The following is a 21,015-nucleotide window of genomic DNA, read 5'->3' as shown; positions in this document are numbered from 1 at the left end:
TATGAGCTGGTCCTTGGAAGAGTCACTGCTGCTAGCGAAGCTCCATCTTTGATCTGGGAATAAAAGGCAGGGGCAGAGATGAATAGGTGTGGCAGACAACTATTCATCACCCTGCTGGTCCACTACTGATAGCCTGCACTTCTGAATCCTGTCTGAAAATTATCAGAATTATTCTTGGAATCTGCAGTGCCTTCTGAGCATTTGTGTGTGTGTGTGTGTGTGTGTGTGTTTGTCTTTGCTGCTGGAAGAAAGTGAGTGCATCTGTGTATCTTCCAGGACTTCCTTCGCAAGAAGAGAGGGAGAAAAACTCCTGATGTGTTGGGCCAGTTCAGGGGGAAAGAGAACGAGTGTCACTTTCCACAGGACTTTGACTGTTGTAAGAGAGCGGCTGCTGGCGCTCCTAATAAAGGGAATGTTTTGTTAATTGCAAAGGGCTTGTTGTGTTTTGGAGCTGGGTCAGAACACCTTTTCTGTTTTGGTTTGGCACTTACTATAGGTTACCACTTATAGAAGAACAGCCATTTAGGTAAAAAAACAAAACTCTTTTCAGGCCCATTGAAATACCAATATCTGGAACAAGGTGGGCAACTAGAATTTTGAATGAGATAGGCAAAACCAATCCTCTTTTTGCTGTTCATTCTAATTACACTTGCGCGACATAACAATTGCCAGAGAGAATAATCAACCACTGGAACAGATTGTCTTCATATGGGTGCTTCATCACTGAAGTTTTTAAGAAGAGACTAGACAGCCACCTGAAATGGTAGGGTCTGCTACTTGAGCAGAGGATTGGCGTAAAGGACCACTAAGGTCCTTTCTAGCTCTATTCTTACTACTAGGTACTCAGTAGCATTTCCCGGATTTTTTAACCCCACCCCCTCCCCATAGTGTAAAGCTTTATATAGGCTTAACTGTTTAAAATGCAAAAGAAATACATCAAACTCACTCTATAGAACATAAGACAGAATAATCATTTGACACTTTCTCTCTTTGGGCATTAAAAGGTATGCTAAGTATGATCCTTGTCCATCTAAAGGTTGTTTTTCCTGATTTAGCAAAATCAACTTGTCCCTAAGGACAAAAGGAAGTACAATAGGAATGCTATCAGTATTTGCCAAATACAGAACTGAATGTGCAACTGCTGCCTCAAACAAATCTTCAGTGTTTCATATTACAGATAAAATGTAAAAACGCAACCATAGATGTGTATTACAGGTAAATCCTCCTCAAAGAATCCTGTGGTCCATGTCACGTCTATCAGATGACCAGGTGATGTCCTAAAATGTTCCATCTTGCAGAATTCAGTGAACTTAAATTATTCTTTAATTAATTAGGGTACTTCATTGGGCATTGGTACAAATACCCCCCCTACACACATTATATACACCTATATTATAGCCATACTTATACATATACTCATACACACATACACGTACTGAATATACTGGTTATTTTTTATTTAATCCCACTTAGTTTTGATCTTCTACATATTTATAATATATTTTTCTTAATCTGCTACCTATTCATTTTTCAATTTCAATTTCAATTGGGAAAAGCTACTTTGAAATACCTTTCAAAAATCATTTTTGTATAGGTTTACCTAAAACTGGCAGAAAAGCTATGCAGTTCTCTTAAATTCTTTAAGAGCATTAGAGGAGCCCTGCTAGATCATACCATTATTCCTTGTAGCCTAACTATTAGTGTCACTTTGCAGACATCAGTGTAGATAGTGGATATTTCCTCACCCAGTGAATCATATGACTAATGATCTCCAGAAGTAAATATTCTAGGCAGTAGATGAGTTACTGGATGACTTTGGCTTTGGGTTAATCTTACAGGTTTACTATTGTGAGATAGCATCAATGTTGTTGTTGTTTTTGTCGTCATCATCATCATCATCATCATCATCATCATCATCACAACAGCATTGAAGTGTAGATCAGTGGCCAGACTTAATGGACTTTTGCTAAGCAGAACCACAAAGCTTTAAGAATTTGTTTATAGATAAATATGGAAAGAAGAGGGGGTGATAAATTATTAAAACTGTTCATACTTGTGATGAAGGAGGAAGTGATTTCTTTAAATATATTTCTTTACTATATTCTTATTTTTCCTTTCTTCTCTATTTTTTTCCAGCAATTTCTGGGTTTTTTTTCTTTTTTAAAATATGGATTAGTTATCTCATGCCTGTAATTAATATAATTATTATAAAAATTGAATACCAAATATTTGTAATGTTGGATACAGTTATTATAAAAAAAGGAATATCAAATAGTTCTATGACTACTGCCCAAAAAATCAGAAAAAAACATGTGGTTGTGTTAATAAGGTTTGCTGCTAATCTGTTTAATAGTCTTCAGTGAGCCTTAAGTGTTTCCCCAAGCTTCTTGTTTAAAAATAGTGCTGGCCCATATGACTTCAGTTTCCTTAAAATTGTAAGCAATAGCATTTCCCTTTTAAGCACAGAACTGTGCTAAGTTCTGAAATAAATGCCAAAATCATCTTGGTTGGATACTATAATAAACACTGCTCAGAAAATAATATTGAAATAGGTGACTATATTCTTGGCAAAACAAGACTATTTTTTAAATGTGCTCAGTTTTAAAATAGTTACAATGGCAGCTATATTTAAACCTTGATTATGTGGGTGCATATACATTGGAGGTTAATGTTCTATTTTGATTCTTATAACTACAGCAGAAATCAATAAGTAAGCCACTTGGCAACAAATGAGTCACTAGGAAAGAGACATTATATTTATCCACTCAATTTCTGCATTAAAAACCTGCTACTGCTGTTTCCTATTTTTATTACATTTCAGTCATAAATGCCTTCTTTAAAATCCATAACCATTAAAAAAAAAACCACTGAAGTCAATTTATTCAGGATCTAGAAAACAGTATTTCTGGGACGTGCAACAGAAGCCTGATCATTTGGGTTGCTTTCCATATTGAGAAGTCTGCATGTTGCCAACCATTCCTATTCCTTGCCTTCAATTACTCTAGCTGTTACACTGTGGTTGGTATGCATGCATTTATCATCCTGTTATATCTTTATCTATTATGACTGCTGAATAGGGAAGAAAAGTGGACTTGTCTTATGTACTATTTTAAAGCATTCATCACAGTCTCTCAGTAGAGGAAACCAGGAAGTCATCAAATAATGCTATGGAAATTTTGCCATTTGTCACGTCATTCTTACAATTAAAAAATGCTCAACAAAAGACAATCAGACAATGCCCAAGTAAAGACAGATACCTTAATTGACTAATGAAGGTATCTGTCACATTTGAACTACCTCATAAATTCACTTTGGATGTGTTTAACTTTCAGTCATTTGACTGACAAAAACATTTTTTTATTAAAAAAAAAAACATTAACCTCTCTAGGCTGCTTATAAATTTGGTCCATATTCTAACTCTAGATTTTATCAAAGAGATAAAAGGCAAACACATGTGTTTATTTATGGGGTTGATGAGGGAAAATATCATAACATAACATAACGTAACAACAACATACAGTTCTAAAACATTATTGGAAGGTATTAAAGACTAAGATTGTTAAAATTAAAGGGAAGAAACGTAAAGTTGGTCTATTTGAACAAAATTAAAATATATAATGTTATTTCTGGTAACCCTTAAAGGATTTTTGTTGAGTAAGATTGGAATGATGCTGTTTTAAAGCTTTGTCTATAGACAGAAATTATCCATACCATTTAGAAACAGTTTTTCTTTCATTCCCCAATACCAAAAATCTATCATAGAAACTTTTCAGAAAATGTAGTCACACTAATCGATTGTCAGGCAAGAATCAGGTGTGGTTTGATGCGAAGAAAGAGACAGGTTATCTCTCTTAAAAGCAAAAGTATGTTTATTCAACTGAACCAAGGTGAGTCCTCCTGTCAGATTGGAAGAACCATAAATGAAGTTTGAAGCAAGTCTATATAGATTTCTTATTTTTACTTGGTTACATAAGAGCCAGCCAGCATACAGTAGATAAGGTATAGAATAGAAAAAAATATTTGTACATGCATCTTGAGATTTTATCATGTGTTCAGCTTAAAGGCTTATGGTTTCTTATGGAACTTTACAGAAGATACAATTCCCAAGAGCCTGATAAGGCCTAAACTTTATTTCTGCCATTTCAATATAATAACCTTTTGACCAATTGTCAGAATTATCAGAATCCTCATCAACACTATATACTACTAAAACTCTTGTGATTGTCTGTTTGTCACCCTCAATTGGACAAAATTTTCTCAAATGTGTTGACTTACAGAATGGCAGGACCCATTACTCCTAGGGAAATGAAATTTGGAGAAGTGGTGGATAATTCAGTGACATTGTGTGGTTGCTGCTTCAGCACTTCTGCACAGCTATGGTTAGTCATGATCACCTGATCATCATTTTGAACATTTCCTTGCAAGTCACAAGTCAGTGGTGAAGCCAGCAAGAAATGTAAACTGGTAATTGCTGACATTCCCTGACAGCTTCCACAAGCAAAATCATTGCTTTGGGAAAACTGGCAGGGAACATCAGCCACGGGGAAGGCAGAGGAAAGATGGCAAGTTGCTTTGGTAAGTCTCCCCTACTCCTACATCTTCACCAGTTCCTCCCTGCTCTTAACCACACTAGCCACTCATGAAATTTTGACCACTCCTCCCACCTAACATGGTACCTTTTGTGCAACCTTGTGCACAGGGCCACCAAGAGAATTGTTAAATGTTGGAACAAGACTACTATGAGCCCCCTCACCTACACATGGACATACAGTATATATATCAATAATGTCATAATTGTACATTTATTAATTACATTCAAACATACTTGCCAATATATTTAAAAGAGGACAGTTACTTCTGTAAAAGATAAAAAACACAATAATACGCATTAGTATATAAGCATAGTGTATTAGTATTTTTCTTTTTTTAAAAAATGGTTTTGTAATTTTTTAAAAAAAAAAATCCCCTTCATGGACTCCCTTTGATCTCCCTGGGCCCAGGAACAATGTACCCCCTCTCCTCAGGCCTGCCTGTGCAGTTCACACACCCTTCTTGACCAATACAGCATTCCCATGTGTCCTCTCAATTGCCTGAGGCACTTCTTAAGCACTCTTTTGCACCCTCTCTGACTTGCACAGTTACTCTTTTGTGTTTTTCATGTGTTTCCTAATCCGTGCAGCACCCCACATGCCCTAAACCTGTGTGGTACCTCTTGTGCGACCTCTTGCATCTGTATGGTGCACATTGCATGCCCTTCCCATCATGGAGTATGTACAGGGTTTCACAGCGATTATAAAAACACCATATGGGTCAGAAAGGTATATGGCATGTGTGCAAGGAGATGCATAAGAAACTCCTTACTGATCAGGGAGGGTGTGCATAAGAGGCAGTTTCTGGGCTTCAAAAGGTGTGTAGGATGTTTGTGTGGGTGCACATGAGTTGCAGTATGGGTCAGGAAGGATGTGGGAGTATCACATGTGTTGGAAAGGATATACAGGGATGCACAAGAATTTCATTTGGGGTATGCACGAAAATGTAGAAAGTGCAGAGGTACACAATAGTGTGAGAAAGGTATGGTGAGGTTCAGGAAGGGTAACCAGGGGTGAACAAGTATAAGAAAATGATGTATCTATGAAACAATGACCCAAAAGGTTAGAGGTTCTAAGCTGTTCTAAAATTGTGTATTGTGTTCTCGTCAAATGCATTACATAGTAAGGAAAGAAAACAAACAGCAATTGATGTAAACTACATATCTTTAATAACATATAGTATGCTTTTTATATTTTGTTTACCAAATAGGAACATATTTTGTTAGGTACAATAAAGATTTTGTACAAGCCTCCTGACACTTCCTGATTTGTTCTCACAGTCTTGTGCATTTAAAAATTGTGACTAAAGACTGTGACAGTTGCAAACATAATGCAAAAATGCACTTTAAACAAAATAAACACCTACTTTTGTGTAATTCCTTTTCTTGGTGGTGGAGGAATACTGACAGTAGCTGTTTACAATTCTTCTGTTAAATTCTTTGCCAGAAGTGCATTATTATATGCAGCAGTCTCTTCATCACTGTTCAGTCTGCTTATAATATTCCTTTTTAGCATGATCTTTTTTTCTCTTCTACCCTCCCTTTTCAAGGTTAAAAAGTTTAACAGAGGTTATATCATGGTGAATACAAGCAACTTTTTTATCCTGAGGACACTTCTCCGTTACCAATATGAGCTATTGCCAATTTCAAAATACTCAGAACACAACATGACAAGATCATTGAATTATCAACTGGCCAATAGGAAAGTTAAAAAAAGAGCATCTAGTGCAAGGATTCTATCATTGTTTTCGTGGGTGTGAAAATATTTTCATAAACTTGGGTAAAGGAGAGTATTCATAACCAGGGGAATTGCCAAGTTGCTGTTTAATTAATTTTAAAACAATAAGGCAGCAGTAATGGAAGAAATAAGACAGGAGGAAGAACTGCAACCAAGTCAATGGTCAGATAAAAGAAATTTGAGCCTGGACTAGATCTGTAACATGAGTAAGTGTCTCAGACAAGACTCTTCCTAATTTGCACAAAGGGAGCAAGGGGAAAGTGTGTTTAAAATGATAATATTCTGTTATTATAATCTTATAATAAAAGTAGTATTAGCTTGCATGTTTCCTAATCTGGTCTACCATAGAAGACTGACAGAAAGTAGAAAAAAAGTTATTAAGGAAAGTGTAGCACAAACTTATGCTCATAGGAAAATATGTCTAAGTTTGTTCCATTGCAGTTTGTGAAATATCTTAACTGGGACAGAAGTAGGACAGCTGGGTTACCCAGCGGAAAGAAAAATGTGGAATCACACAGATGCAGGTGATCTGGACATGGTACAAATGTTACACTTGTCATTAATAAATTCTATTTTGTATTGATTAATACAATATTTTACTTTTTTCTAATTTTACTTTGGAATGACTATTATGTTAGTTTTATGCTGGTCTATGCCAGAGGTGGGTTTAAATTTTTTTTACTACTGGTTCTGTGGGGGTAGTGGTGGCGGCAGCTGCCCTTTGCTTCTGTGGGTGTGACTGCTCTCTTCTCCCCGTGCTTTGCAACCTGGCTGGAAATAACTACCGCTGAAGTGGCGCTTCACTTGCTGCAGCTCGGACACCAGAGAGGTGGGAATAGTGCAGTACGGGTTTGGGGAAAGTGGCTGGAGCTGGGCTGCCGCAGCCAATCTTCCACTGACCCTTAAAGAAAAGGAGGTGGTGGATGATTTGCTCGTACAACCAATTATTCACAACGACTTCTTCTTTAAGGCTCAGCGGAGGCTCAGCTGTGATGGCCCGGCCCTGGCCTCCTTCCCCCAAACACAGACAGTGCTACTCCCACCTCCCCAGTGTCCAAGCTGCAGAAAGTGAAGCACCACTTCAGCAGCAATGATCTCCAGCCAGGTTGCAAAGCACGGGGAGCAGATAGCAGCCACACCCACAGCTTCTCTCAGTGGGAGAGGATTAAGAGATTAAGATACAATGCAGTAAAACCAAGTATTAGGACATCTTTATTTTACCTTTATGAAATATCATATATCATGACTTTTAATGTAATGTTACAATGCAAAGATATTTGTGAAAGGAATCCTATTTTTATGTGATGGCAGAAGTTCATGCTATTGTCACTGCTCTTGGCCCAAGAGGCGCTGCCCAAGCCCGCGGAGGCTCCAACTTCTCCGGTGGGAAGTTTAACCTTGATCCAAGTTGGGAGAAGGCCCCAAAGCTGTCAGGGGGCCTCCAGTGGATTGGGAGGTGGAGATGTGGTGGCTGATCATCCCAGACACTTGGCTTTTAGAGGAAGGAGGTAGCATCACTTCTCTTATCACCCGCCACCACCCACCCGTCTGCTCACCATGTCCCCAGGAAGGGCTTCAGGAGGCTTTGCTGAGCTGTCCCAGAACTGCGTGGAGGCTTCCCCGCTGGGAAACCCGACCTGACGCTCCCACAAGAGGCTCAGCCCTGCCCACCGGGCAGCCTTTTCAGGAGCATCACAGCTCAGCCTTACTTTGCCTGGCTCCCTTCTGAAGTTAGGAAGCCGGCGCTCTGCTCCCGGTGCTGCAGAAGCCCAGGCTGGGGTGCTTTGTGTGGGCTTCATAGCAGGAAGACTCCCGGTATCTGCTCCTTCAAATGAGGGACCCTTCAAGCGGGGCCTGAACTGGCTACGGGGCAGGCAGAAGGCCTCCGACCGCCTCCCATCCCAGGGAGCTGCCATGTCCCATTGCAGGTGCCCAGGGCGGCATCGACCCCCACTTCCCCACCACCTCCAGGCCCATGCAACCTCCACGCCACCCCACCGACCTGGGGATGCTCCCAGTTCTGCTGGGCGGCTGCTCCATCATGCCCCGTTGCTGACTGCAGTTGGGCCTTCTATTCCTGTTACTTCCATTTTCTCTATTATTTCCTACTGATTATCATCTAGTCAAGAATACAAGACCTCTTGATTCTTCTCTAATCTCTGAACCAGAAAAACAACAAAACAATTCAAGGATTTCCATTAAAAAATTACTTGGAAGAATATGTCTCCCAATAGATGTTGGCATTATTAAAATCTCCTACCAGTCCAGTTTCATAGTTCTTTGAATGAACCTGAATTTATTTTTGGAAGACACAATCCAGAGGTGGTATTCAGTAGGTTCTGACTAGTTTTGGAGAACCAGTAGTGGAAATTTTGAGTAGTTCGGAGAACCAGTAAATACTACCTCTAACTGGCCCCACCCCCATCTATTCTCTTTCTCCCGAGTCCCAGCTGATCAGGAGGAAATGGGGATTTTGCGGTAACCTTCCCCTGGAGTGGGGTGGGAATGGGGAAATTACAGTATCCTTCCCCTGCCACACCCACCAAGCCATGCCCACCAAGCCACACCACACCCATAGAACTGGTAATAAAAAAAATTGAATCCTACCATTGGCATCACTGGCACACATCTTCTTAGTTGGATGGTTGAAAACAGACACTGACAATAGTATTTGCATTTCATCACTTGTTTTAACCCAGATACTTTCTATAACACTGTCAAATTCATTCAATTGGAATTCTGAGCAGGAATAAGTATTTTTAAGCATACAGTGCAGCTTCATCCTGGTTGCATTTCTTCTAGCCCTTTTAGTCGATTATATTCCAGTCATGAAAGCTGATGGATAAAGAATGGAGAGAATATGTGTGTTGTTGTAAACTATTTTGCAATTTTATTAAGATTTTATTTTTTAAAAAACCCTACAATATAATCAATACATTGTAACTGAATAAGACACAACAGTAACAAAATAAACACATTTTTGATGCCACCTTTGAAAGCAATTTAAAATGTATTTTTAAAAGGCTTTTCTGTCTTCAACTTCTAAAGATACGATACTCAGTATCCTTAAAAGCAAGAGGATTTATCCGTATCAAGATTGGTTCCTTTAAGTGCTTCAAACAAATTGATAACAAAAGCATATGATTCTTTTAGATAGGGTCCATGGATAGAATCATATTTTAAAAATTAAAAGTTGCCAAAGTTACAAGAAATGTCAGTATTCTCAGGTGGGATATCATAGACATTTTTAAATGGTATTTAGCTGTTTTGGAAAATTGTAAAAAAAAAAAAGGTGTGTAGTCCATCAAACAAGATCAGATAATCTTATCTTATATGGAAATATCATAACTTGTAAGCTGCCCATAGTCACCTTGTAGGGGAGATGGGTGACATTTTTATTTATTTAATACATAAATAAAATATTGATATATACTTTTAAAGATCAAAAACAAAAAGAGAGAGAGGAAGAGTTTATAATATTGTATTCAGAACACCCTTGCTTTGTCATGAATTTAATAGAAAACCAATTTGTATTGCTCCGAGACTGAGACAAAACTCAGAAAATCTCTCAGGACCTTTCTATTAAATAATAATAATAAAATATCATTTAATAGAAGGGACCTGAGAGATTTTCTGAAAGTTTTGGGTCAGCCTCAGAGAAGAACAGATTGGTTTTCTACTAAACTCATGACAAAATAACTGCTAACTAGTGTGGGAGCTGATGCATCTGGTTGACAACAACCTCTTTCCACCAGCGCAGAAAGGAAAATGTCCAACTACAGGGAATAAAAGATCAGCTCCTAATTGACAAGATGATTTTGGAAACCTTCAAGAGAAGAAAAACCAACTTGAATGTAGCGTGGCTTGATTACAAGAAGACATTTGACTGCTGCCATGTGATTGGATAATCAAGTGCCCAGAAATAACAGGAGTGAGTAGAAACATCATATCAATGGCACAATGGAGGATACAGTTCCTATTCAATGGTGATAAACTGAGAGAGATTAAGATTAATATAGATGTTGGCTTCAAAAATTTTAGCAATAGGCTCTCTTCCTAGTTGCTGGGTGGGTGTGGCCATGGTGGGCACGGTCTAGTCAGCCTCCTGCACCATGGCACCAAGGGGGGCATTTTTGGCATTCTTCGAGCCTCCGGGAGGGCAAAAATCACCTCCGTCAAGCTCCAGAGGCTGGAAAAGGGCTCATTTCTGGCCTTCCAGGAAGCCCATTTTTACCCTCTCTGAGCCTACATGCAGACCCTGTACTTACCTGGCATCCCAAACAGACCGCGTGGGGACTCCTGGGAGGGGTGGGAGGAGCGGGGCAGGGTGGGCAGGGCCAGCCAGGGGTGGGATTTGTGGGTTCTTCAAACTGGGCAGATTCTTAGCTAGAGGTTCTCTCGAACCCGTGCAAACCCGTAGCAGTCCACCCCTAGATTAATATAAAAATAAGAATATTTCAAGGAGACCCACTTTCACCACTATTGTTTGCCATTTCACTGATTCCTGTATCAACAGTTTTGAACAGATCAGCTCATGGCTATTAAGCATCAAAAATATCTCCCAGGCTAACCATCCTCCTTTATATGGATGATGTGAAGTTATGTGGGGGGAAAAATCTGAAGAAATCAAGATGCCTTATGGAAGTAACATCAAGGGTCTGGATGAAGATGATTACCACAAATACCTGGGCATCCTTCAGACTGACAACATCAAGTACAATGAAGTCAAGAAAAAAAGGGAATAAAAAGTGAAGAAGATCTTAAAAGTTCAAACTTGGTGGAGAAAATATCAAGGCAATTAACATCTGGGCAAGTTCAGTTATTAGATATACAGCTGGAATAATGGACTGAAGCAGATCTTAAAGGCCTCAATAGGGAGACCAGAAAAATAATGACAATAAATCATGGCCTTTATCCACGTAACAACGTTGATAGATTCTACTTACCAAGAGTAGGTTGGCATGGCATGTTGCAACTACACTAGACAGCTAAAATAGAAAAAAAAAACTACATTGGTAGAATGAAGGCATATTGAGTAATGAAGACACCAAACTAGCCTACAAGAAAGATAAAAGTGAAAAATAGAAAAGAGACATGGCAGGGCAAAGTATTACATGGTCAATATATAGTGAATGAATGAATCATTAAATAAAATCAAGCAGGCAAAGCAGATAACAACAAGACCTGTTAATAACTAAGAACAGAAAAGTTTAAGAAAGAGATAGAGATACTAATTCTGGCTACACAAAACCTTAAGAACACAGTCAGGCAAAGCCAGAATTGAGAAGACAACAACCGATAGCAAAGAAGCTGAAGAAACAGTGTACCACCTGGTTAGCTGCTGCAAAAAGATTACACAGACTGACTAAAAACAGAAGCATGACAAAGTAGCAACAATGGTAAATTGGAATATCTGCACAAAATGCCATTTGCCTGCAAGGAAGAACTGGTGAGACAAGGAAATAGACAAAGTAATAGAAAATGACTAAGCTAAAGTGTTATAGCACCTCAGAATTCAAACTGACAAGCATCTGTCACATAATATCTGAGACCTAACAATTGTCAATAAGAAAGACAAAAAAGTCTGGAGAGTGAATGTGGCAGTACCCTGAGACAGCAGAATAGAAGAAAAAGCACTTGAGAAAATCATGAAATGCAAAGACTTTCAAATAGAAGTAGAATAATTCTGGCAAAAGAAAGTAAAGTTACACCAATATTATTAAGTGCCTTAGGTGCAATCCCAAAAGATCTGGAGAATTACCACCAATTAATTGCAAAAAGCAGCTTTACTTAGAACAGTTTGCATTCTGCAATGGTACCTTTAACAACCTGAAATGACATCTGTCTAACCCAAGTCATGAAGATGGATTTGATAGGTAGATAAAAATGCCAGTTCCAGTCTAAACAGCTTGCTGACTGTGCAACCAACCATAATAATAATGGTCCCAGTGGTTATCAGTACACTAGGTACCATACTAAAATATTTGTACAATATCTAGAAAGTCTACAAATTGTCAAAATTTCCATGTCAATTATAATACCTCATACAGCTTGGATTCACACATATAATACACTGATACAATTTCAATATCATGGGTTCTTGGGAAGAACTTGATGTGAATGAAGACCAACATCAGCTAACGAACTGGGAATTGTGATCGTAGGCTCATCAACTCTCAACAACTGTGGGCAGCTCACAACGATCAAAGAAATTGCAATAAATGTCATTTTAAGGGATCCAGGAAGAATGTCTTTTATGTCAGTGGCCTTACACTCTGGAAAAGAACCTCCCCAGAGATAAAGGAATGCTCTCTCTAGGCCTGGGGTTAATGCATGATTGGAGAGAGAGGGAGGGAGGGAGAGAAAGAGAGGATTGTTAGTTTTATGTTGCTTTTAAAATCATATATACACACAAACATATGTTATTGTATTCATGTTGCAGAATATTTGTAATGGTAGTTACAGACTTGGAACATACTAAGTTCAGAGTGTTTTGCACATCTCTGAGATTAAAAAAAATACATCATTACAATGTGCAAATGAGAGGACAAATGTGTATAATTTCTGTGTTCTTTCTGTTTGCCTTTCAATACATGGTTCACTGCCAATAATTCTATTTGTACAATCAAGTCTTTGACTAACAAGAAGTCAGATCTGTTTCTTTTTCTAAATTATTGGTGACATAATGCAGACCTGAGAAACTTCAGTCAAAAAGGAACTGTACATCTGGGCAAAATGCCATGTCTTTCTGTTTCCTTTCTATGATTCATACTTAACAGCTCAAATGTTATCACTGGTATCTTTTAAAATAATGAAAATAAGATACACATTGGCTTAGTAGCTGGGTTAGAATTACCACGACAATTGTATGAATAAATATACAATTGAATTATTGGCACCATAATATCAAAATACATGTAATTGTTGGCTTATTCTTGACACCAATGATTGTGATAAGCCTTCATTACTTCTTTTGTTTGTTTTTATATAGTATTTGACTCCAACTATTATAACATTATTTATGAACTCATCCCTGTACATTGTTCAGCAAGCAAAAAAGCAAGTTATGGTTTAGCATGATTCATGAATCCGATAATTATTTAAATGTACTATGCAGGAAATAGTAAACTCTGTGAGAATTGAATTTACAAGTGGTTTGTGCCCATATTGCATTTACCTTTCAAATATTATCTCTACATTGGCATAAGTTGAAACCATGGGCTGTGTGCAGAGACTTTTAAGTAATATGGTGCTTTGCACATTAAAAGCAGTACTTTTAGTTTTACCCAGAGGTTAAAAGGAAGAAAGTGCAAATCTTTGAGTAAAAGTCTCATGTGTTTTTGACACAGCGTACCAACATAGTGGAAACTACTTTAAATTCCCAAGGCAACAGAAATTGTTCAAAAAAAAATGTGATGAAACCCTTTAGGATTTAGACAAAGGTTATCAGTACTGGCAGATGTTGTAAAACATGAACTCTTGATTAATGTAGGCCATCTCAGGCTTGTGTTGCATAACAATATATTAAGTGAACTGGATTTTTCTTCCTCTTGTTTTTCATTCATACTAAATGTTATACACCTAATCAGTGGTGTGATAGTGCAGGATTTCTGGATTATTTTTAGTTATATTGGGGGGATACTTATAGGGCTACAAATAAATCTAAATTAATTAGTAGTAGGCAGTCAATGTGGGGAAACTGTCCCCAATCTATTTGATGAATGATACAAAACATTACAGGCATGAACCATTATACAAAAGCATTATAGGCATGAAATGATGGAAACTGATCAGAGAGAAGCAACCTAGAACTAAGAAGAAGTTTCCTGACAATTAGAACAATTAATAAGTAGAACAATTTGCCTCCAAAAGTTGTGAATGCTCCAACACCGGAAGTTTTTAAGAAGATATTGGACAACCATTTGTCTGAAATGTTATTGGGTTTCCTGCCTGAGCAGGGGGTTGGACTAGAAGACCACCAAGGTTCTTTCCAACTGTTATTCTATTCTATTCTATTCTATTCTATTCTATTCTATTCTATTCTATTCTATTCTATTCTATTCTATTCTATTCTATTCTATTCTATTCTATTCTATTCTATTCTATTCTATTTCATTCTATTATTTTGAATCAATATGAATTAATTTGATCATTACTAAATTGTCCATATCTGTATTATTTGTAAGTATGGCCAAATCTTAATTACGAATGAATAATGTTTCTGATGCATACCAATTTTGTGTGATCATGTTATGATTTGTTACTTTCTGTATGGAATTAATCTGCAAGCAATATATGTTTGTTTCTCTTAAACTGCAATTATTAAAACACAGTATGATATTTGCTAATCTGTTTAACATGATTTTTGGTAAAATACATTTTATGTATGCAATTTTTATCAGAGGAATGCAGTGTAAAGTTTGGAGAACCAAGCAACCTAAAGATTAGATGTATTTTGATCCAAATAGTATCTGGTAAAATTCAAATTATGCCAATTTATTAAATAAAGTATCTTTAGTCCCTAGATTGGATCCAGGTTTATATTGGGTAACTATTTTAAAAGATGATTAAAGATTGTTTCATAAACATTTTAAATCAGAATATGTTGATTAATCTGAATTAATTTGAATATGTGGTTTAAAAATACCTTTAACGTTCAATTGTTTGTAAAGAGCAACTGTTTGTAAAGTGATTTGTACATGTGCAAGGTTTTCTTTGTTTGTTTGTTTTTACAAAGCCAAATCAACACTCCCCCTCCCCGATAAGAATCCTATAATGGGTAATAATATATGGTTTAAATTCCCAGAATTGGAATGTGGACAACATCTTTTCATATTAAGAATGAAGCTGTTTCAGAAGCATATAAAATCTACAATGGATGCAACTAGGGGAAAAAATGAAAAAGGAGAAAAACAGTGCTGGTTTTTCTGTATCTTTTCACATTCCAAAGAGCATGCCATTAACATTTGGTATTATTAAAGATGAAATTTCACAGGAAAATGATAGTTTAGGAAAGTAATAATTAGTAATGAACTCCCAATGTACATGCACGTATGACAGGCACTCCTCCGCGATTTTTGCATGCTTTTTTCGCCCTCTCCAGGCTTCAGAGGCTTTATAGGAGCCTGGGAAGGGCAAAAACAGCCTCCCCCCCCCCTAGAGACCCTCCGGAGGCTTCAGGAGCTTCCCTGAAGCCTCTGGAGCACAAAAAAATGGCCCTACAGGCAAACCGGAAGTTTGGGAATGGACTTCCGGTTTGCTTGTACGGTTGGTTTAAGCCCCCCAGAGCCTTCAGGGGCTTCTGGAGGCTTCCCTGAAGACTCCAGAGGACGGAAAACAACCCTATGAACAAACCAGAAGTCACTTCTTGTTTGTCCATTTGGCCATTTTTAGTGACTTCTGGTTTGCTCGTAGGGTCGTTTTTCGTCCTCCTGAGCCCCTGAAGTCTCCGGAGTGCTTAAACTGGCCATACGAGCAAACCAGAAATCCATCCCCAAACTTGTGGTTTGCCCATAGGGGTGAGTTTTTGTGCTCCGGAGGCTTCAGGGAAGCTCCTGAAGCCTCCAGAGGGCCTCCCGGGGGGGGGGAGGCTATTTTCGCCCTCCCCAGGCTCCTATAAAGCCTCTGGAACCTGGGGAGGGCAAAAAATGGCCTCAAAAAAAGGCTAAAGTCAACTGGCCAGCGCACACATGCTTGCTGGCCAGCTGACAGGGCAATGCCTCGCGTGCCCTGACAAATGGCTCTGTGTGCCACCTGTGGCACACGTGCCATAGGTTCACCATTCTGGGAATAGAGTATAGAATGAAGAGAGTTATGATGTAACACTAGAAAGATGGTTAATTTATAATTGTATTTATAATATTTTTTGCTACTTGTTTATTCAAAATTTTAATATGGAATGGAATTAGTTTAAAACGGTAATTGTTCAGTTGCAATGTGAAATCCTGTTTGAGGGCACTACACAAAGAACAGCGAAGCCCAATGAAGAAGAGAAAAGTCAGGTACCTCAAAGGAAACTGCATATCTCAACATTTGTAAAATAATCCAGTCTTGACTGTCAGGGGAAGGAAATAATTAACAGAAAGCTTATATCCATTCAAATAAAAGAAGAAGAAAGAGGAAAAACGGTAAGAGAAGGACATAGAAAGCACATGGGTTTTCAATGATTTTTCCCCCCAGGCTCAATTTGACTGTAGTTGTAAAGTCTAGGAAACATTTGAGTTGGAAAAAGGGGGACATTTCACAGGGATACTGGGATGATACAATGTAGATTATGTTTTAATTTTTTAGGTCCAAATATATTGCAGTTGGTTTTTGTTCAAAGATTGGTGTAATGTATCCCCAGGCATTGCTGTTTGCAAAGGATCTTCACCCACAAATATTCTGTTTGATAGTCCAAGATAAATTTGGCAAACCTGTATATGGGGCAGCAATTAGGAACCGGCAATTGGCATGCTATGAGACAATGGCAACACATCACAGAGCACAATTTGCAAAGTCTTTCTCGTGGAGGAACACCTGTTGCATAGGCAGAGGATAGATATTCTTAATCAAAACAGAAGAGGGATTATAGGCAAACATAATCAATAATATATGGGGCCAAAATCTCAGACAAGCAGAGATCCTTGGTCAGATTTTATCTTAACTAGATTCCCTCTTCTCCCTACAATGTGATAATTAAACCAAATCTAGGGAAATTGTGTTTGCTGCTACTATTATCATATTCTCACTATAGGTAGTCTTCAATGTGCAATCACAACAGAGCATTTACATTATTAAGCAATGCAGTCATAGTGTTTGATATCATGTGTCTGCATGGTTTAGCAATGAAAGTTCCAGCATTTCCTATTTTTGTAGTTAGTTGAAAACTGCAGGTTGTTAAATAATCCAACCCATTCTCGGCTTGGCCCCTCCTAGATCTGAGCCTCAGTAAGATAAGGAATTGTTTATGCCTTGTACCCACATACTGTATTTGCCATTTTGACCACCCTGCTCCTTGCCTTGTGGGGCCACAAGCAGTCCTCAAAGTATTTAGTCCAGGGACTTCTTGGTGTGCTCTGGGGTTCAAGTAGACCTTGATCCTCAGCACAACATGAACACCAGCTCCAGTTCAGCCCAGCAGCATGATACAAAGAGACCTCTGGGTTACTGAAGCTTTTGTGCTGCAAGAATCCCTTGAGCTGCAGTGCATGAGGAAGCCCTTCATCGAACAAAGCCCAGTACCAGCCTGAGCCACCAGTATAGCACAAAGCAGCTGCATGGTGCAAAATCATCAACCCAAGTAGACCTAGCTGCCCCAGAAACTCCAGGAGTGCAGCACAAAGGCAGGTCCCCAGAAAACCCCATACACTCCAGTCCAGATACCCTGATTTTCCTGTATTCCAAGACCCTTGTCACCCCTATATTTTGCCAGGTCAACTTGCCTTTGGTGTCTTGCTCCAGCTGCAGATGAGGCATGCCCATGTTGGCCTTCACAAGTCAGTTGCTGGTCATGTGAGGCCATTTTCTCATGGTCTTGCAAGGAAACTACCTTGCATAACCTGGAGAAGAAAGCATACTTGCAGGATGACAACTGCTGCAGAGTACAGGAGGCCAAAGGAGTATAGATAGGGGAGATAGGAAGATGGAGAGAGTTGAAGCACACCTGAGTTTATAAGGGTAGAAGGACTGCCAAGTGCCTGAATTTTGATCACAAGATTGCAGTAGCATTTTACTGCCATTACTTTGAACGATTGTTGAACAAATGGTCATATATCAAAGACTACCTATTTGCATTTTCCTGTATTTGAGTGCCAAAGAGCAGTTGGTTAATCTACAGTTTGCAAGTATATCTTTCTCAGTTCCCAAGTCATTCATTGTGGATCTATTTAAGTTCAAACTGAGGGAACTTGAATATTTTTATTACATTACTGCAGGTCAACATTGAAGGACTGTAGTAGTAGTAGTATTTGCATACTGTTCATAAAATGTAAACAAGATAAATTTTATTAATATTCAAATTACACAAACTTTTGTCATGTCCACAATCTTTGCAATTCACTATCCACTGTAAGAGAATTTGGGGGATTTTCCCAAATATTGTTTCAGGCAGTTCAATCTATGCAATATAGTTGGTGAATAAATCAACATTTTGAATCTATGATTGCATTTAAATTTGAGATAATTAATTCATAGGAAACCATTCACATCATTTTTGTAATAATGGACATAAATACTGTTTCAGGGGGAGAGGCAGACATACATTTTTTTTCTGGGTCATTGGATGTCCACTAAATGTAATTCTGTTTAATCAAGAGTTAACTATTCTTGCATGATCAATGCATTCATGAGGAAGTTATGGAATCCTAGATAAATCAGATTCCTCTTCTATAAAGAAGTCATACTTCAGATATGCATACCCATGTAGTGCACCTTTACTTAGTTGTTCTAAGAGTGATGGATTTAAAAATCCCCAGATCCTAAGGAACTATTGGAACTGCTTTAGACGGATCTACTGCCTGTCTTATACTCTGGATTCTTCTTTGTCTCTGGAAACAATTTCTTAATGATTGGTTTTGGCTCCGACTGTAACATTTCTTTTATGAATTCTGTGATTGAACAAGGCTTGCTATCTAGTTTGCAACTCACTGAAATTGTTAGTTGTTTCATAGCTTGTTTGCCAATAAACAGATTTTTGGCTGCATTTTTACATTTAGTCAGTATGTAAGTCAAGGACCTAATTTAAAACTTAGTGGGTAATTTTCCTGCCAATTCACTTTTTCCCGCCAAATCTACTTTGCAGGATGTTTGCAAGGATACGTTTATATATGAAGGGGAAATAATTCATGCCGATGACCTCATTGTAAGAAAAGAAGCATAAAAGCACAGTCAGTAAAATATAGGTAGGTAGACATGCCAAAGTAGCATGTATGATTTATTTTTAATGTTGTATAATAGCACATGATTTTTTTCCCTAAATACTTTGGTGATTTGGGAAACTATTCAGTTCAAGTGTGTGTAGGGGCAGGGGGCAGTGTGGTGTAAGTCAACTAACCACTCAGGCTGGCAGATGGCTTCTCTCAAATATTTTGAAATAGTCTGGGAATTCAATAATGGTCTGTTTACTTAATGTGTTATAGCTTCTCTCTTTTGTTGTATCATGTTGTCGTCCAATATTAATAGTAAGAATGAAAATCTCTTTCTTTTCAGTCCTGCAAAATTTGGATGATGCACGCATACCATTTCTTTATTTAGGAATAGGAATGCTTTCTCTGCCGCAACCGTTTCCAATAAATTTCTTCCCTCCAATCTCTGAAACAAGTTGCATGCCTCTATTCTTGATAGTTCTGACTGCAAGAATCTATGGGTATCAAATAGAGAAGTCAGGTAGCAGCATAAGCCAGTTACCTAGCCTCAATGTAATAGTATAAATTGTAACAATCCAGACATCAGGAATGTCAGAGACATCAAAATACTTATCCTTGAGGCAGAACATCTAAATGATATTGTCTTGCCACAACTACATCAATAGTGGATAATTTATTGAGCAATTTATGTTTTATTGCCATTCAATGAGACCCCGGATTCTGTAAAGTTCAGCTACTGTATCTGATGTAGATTATCACTAAATCAGTTTCACGTGTTCTGCAGGATAGGAGGCCATATACAACCAGGTATGCAAAATATGTCCTTTCATAAAATTGCCCCCATTGATTTAACTAGTCTCAAGACTACCAACATGTATCTTTCCTAGGAAAGAACCTGGGAGCTTATCTATGCAAAACATATGTTCAACTATTTCTTATTGTGTATTTTTTTTAGATATTAGTATTCCTTGAGTATTATTTAATGGAAAGCTGAGATGCAAATGTAAACAAAAGCCAATAGGTTAATAAAAACCTTAGCTACTGGACTAATATTTGATCCATCCATTGATTAATGGTTTTATAATTTGACAAATATCAGATGTACCGTATAACCTGTCTTCTTCTTTTTTCTTGGACATCTTTTTTAAACATCAGGAAACTTTATTGTGCATTTATAAAATTGGCTGCCCATTTGGTAACCTTGTTTGAAGGGAGTGTTTCTCTCATGGAATATAACTTTGCACATCTAATGGCTTACTCCCACTAACAAATGTGCCATGCAAACTACTCCCCTCCTACCTAACCATAGTAAATTGCCATTTGGGAGGCTTGCCCAGCAAAATAATTTTGTTTCTGTTAAGCTGAAATCGGAGTTCCCACCTTACTCTTCAGCTTCCCGTGTTTTGCATTGGCTGAGCATCCTATCATGAAACCAGCTCCATCCATCTGCTTTAATTAATCAGTCATAACCTGTTTGGAATGCTGACGCACCTTAGAAAAAGGAGCATTGCAGAAACACATTTCCTTTTGAAATCATTAAATTGCTTTGCGTCGTGCATTACCCACCTTGCAAATTACAACCTCAGCTGGAGCAGCACATCTATTAATCTGCATGAGATGACATTCCCAAGTGGCCTCGGTGTCTTTTGTGACTCCCTGGTGGACCAGGAATCCTCCCAGTGCTTTCTCTATGTGTAAGGAGTGTGCTGTGTGTTAATCAGGTCAGCGATCATTCTTCGGCTCAAGGGACATGATAAAAACCTCTCACAGCAGCCACAGGATTCTTCAGACCCAAGATGTTTTGTTGAACATCCTCCTTTTAAGCCACGGGGCTTCGTACTCTC

The 21,015-nt window shown here is 38.2% G+C and overlaps 1 protein-coding gene across 5 annotated transcripts in view; it reads left to right on the top strand.

Moving 5' to 3' along the window:
- Window positions 1-21,015, top strand: part of CDH12 (cadherin 12) — a 790,632-nt gene that overhangs the window by 438,598 nt on the left and 331,019 nt on the right. The gene's annotated exons all lie outside the window — the stretch shown is intronic.

This window comes from Natrix helvetica (genome assembly GCF_964273705.1).
Source record: "Natrix helvetica genome assembly, chromosome: 4".
Classification (NCBI taxonomy): domain Eukaryota; kingdom Metazoa; phylum Chordata; class Lepidosauria; order Squamata; family Natricidae; genus Natrix; species Natrix helvetica.
The sequence above is the reverse complement of the archived record's forward strand: the minus strand, read 5'-3'. Positions and strand labels throughout refer to the sequence as shown.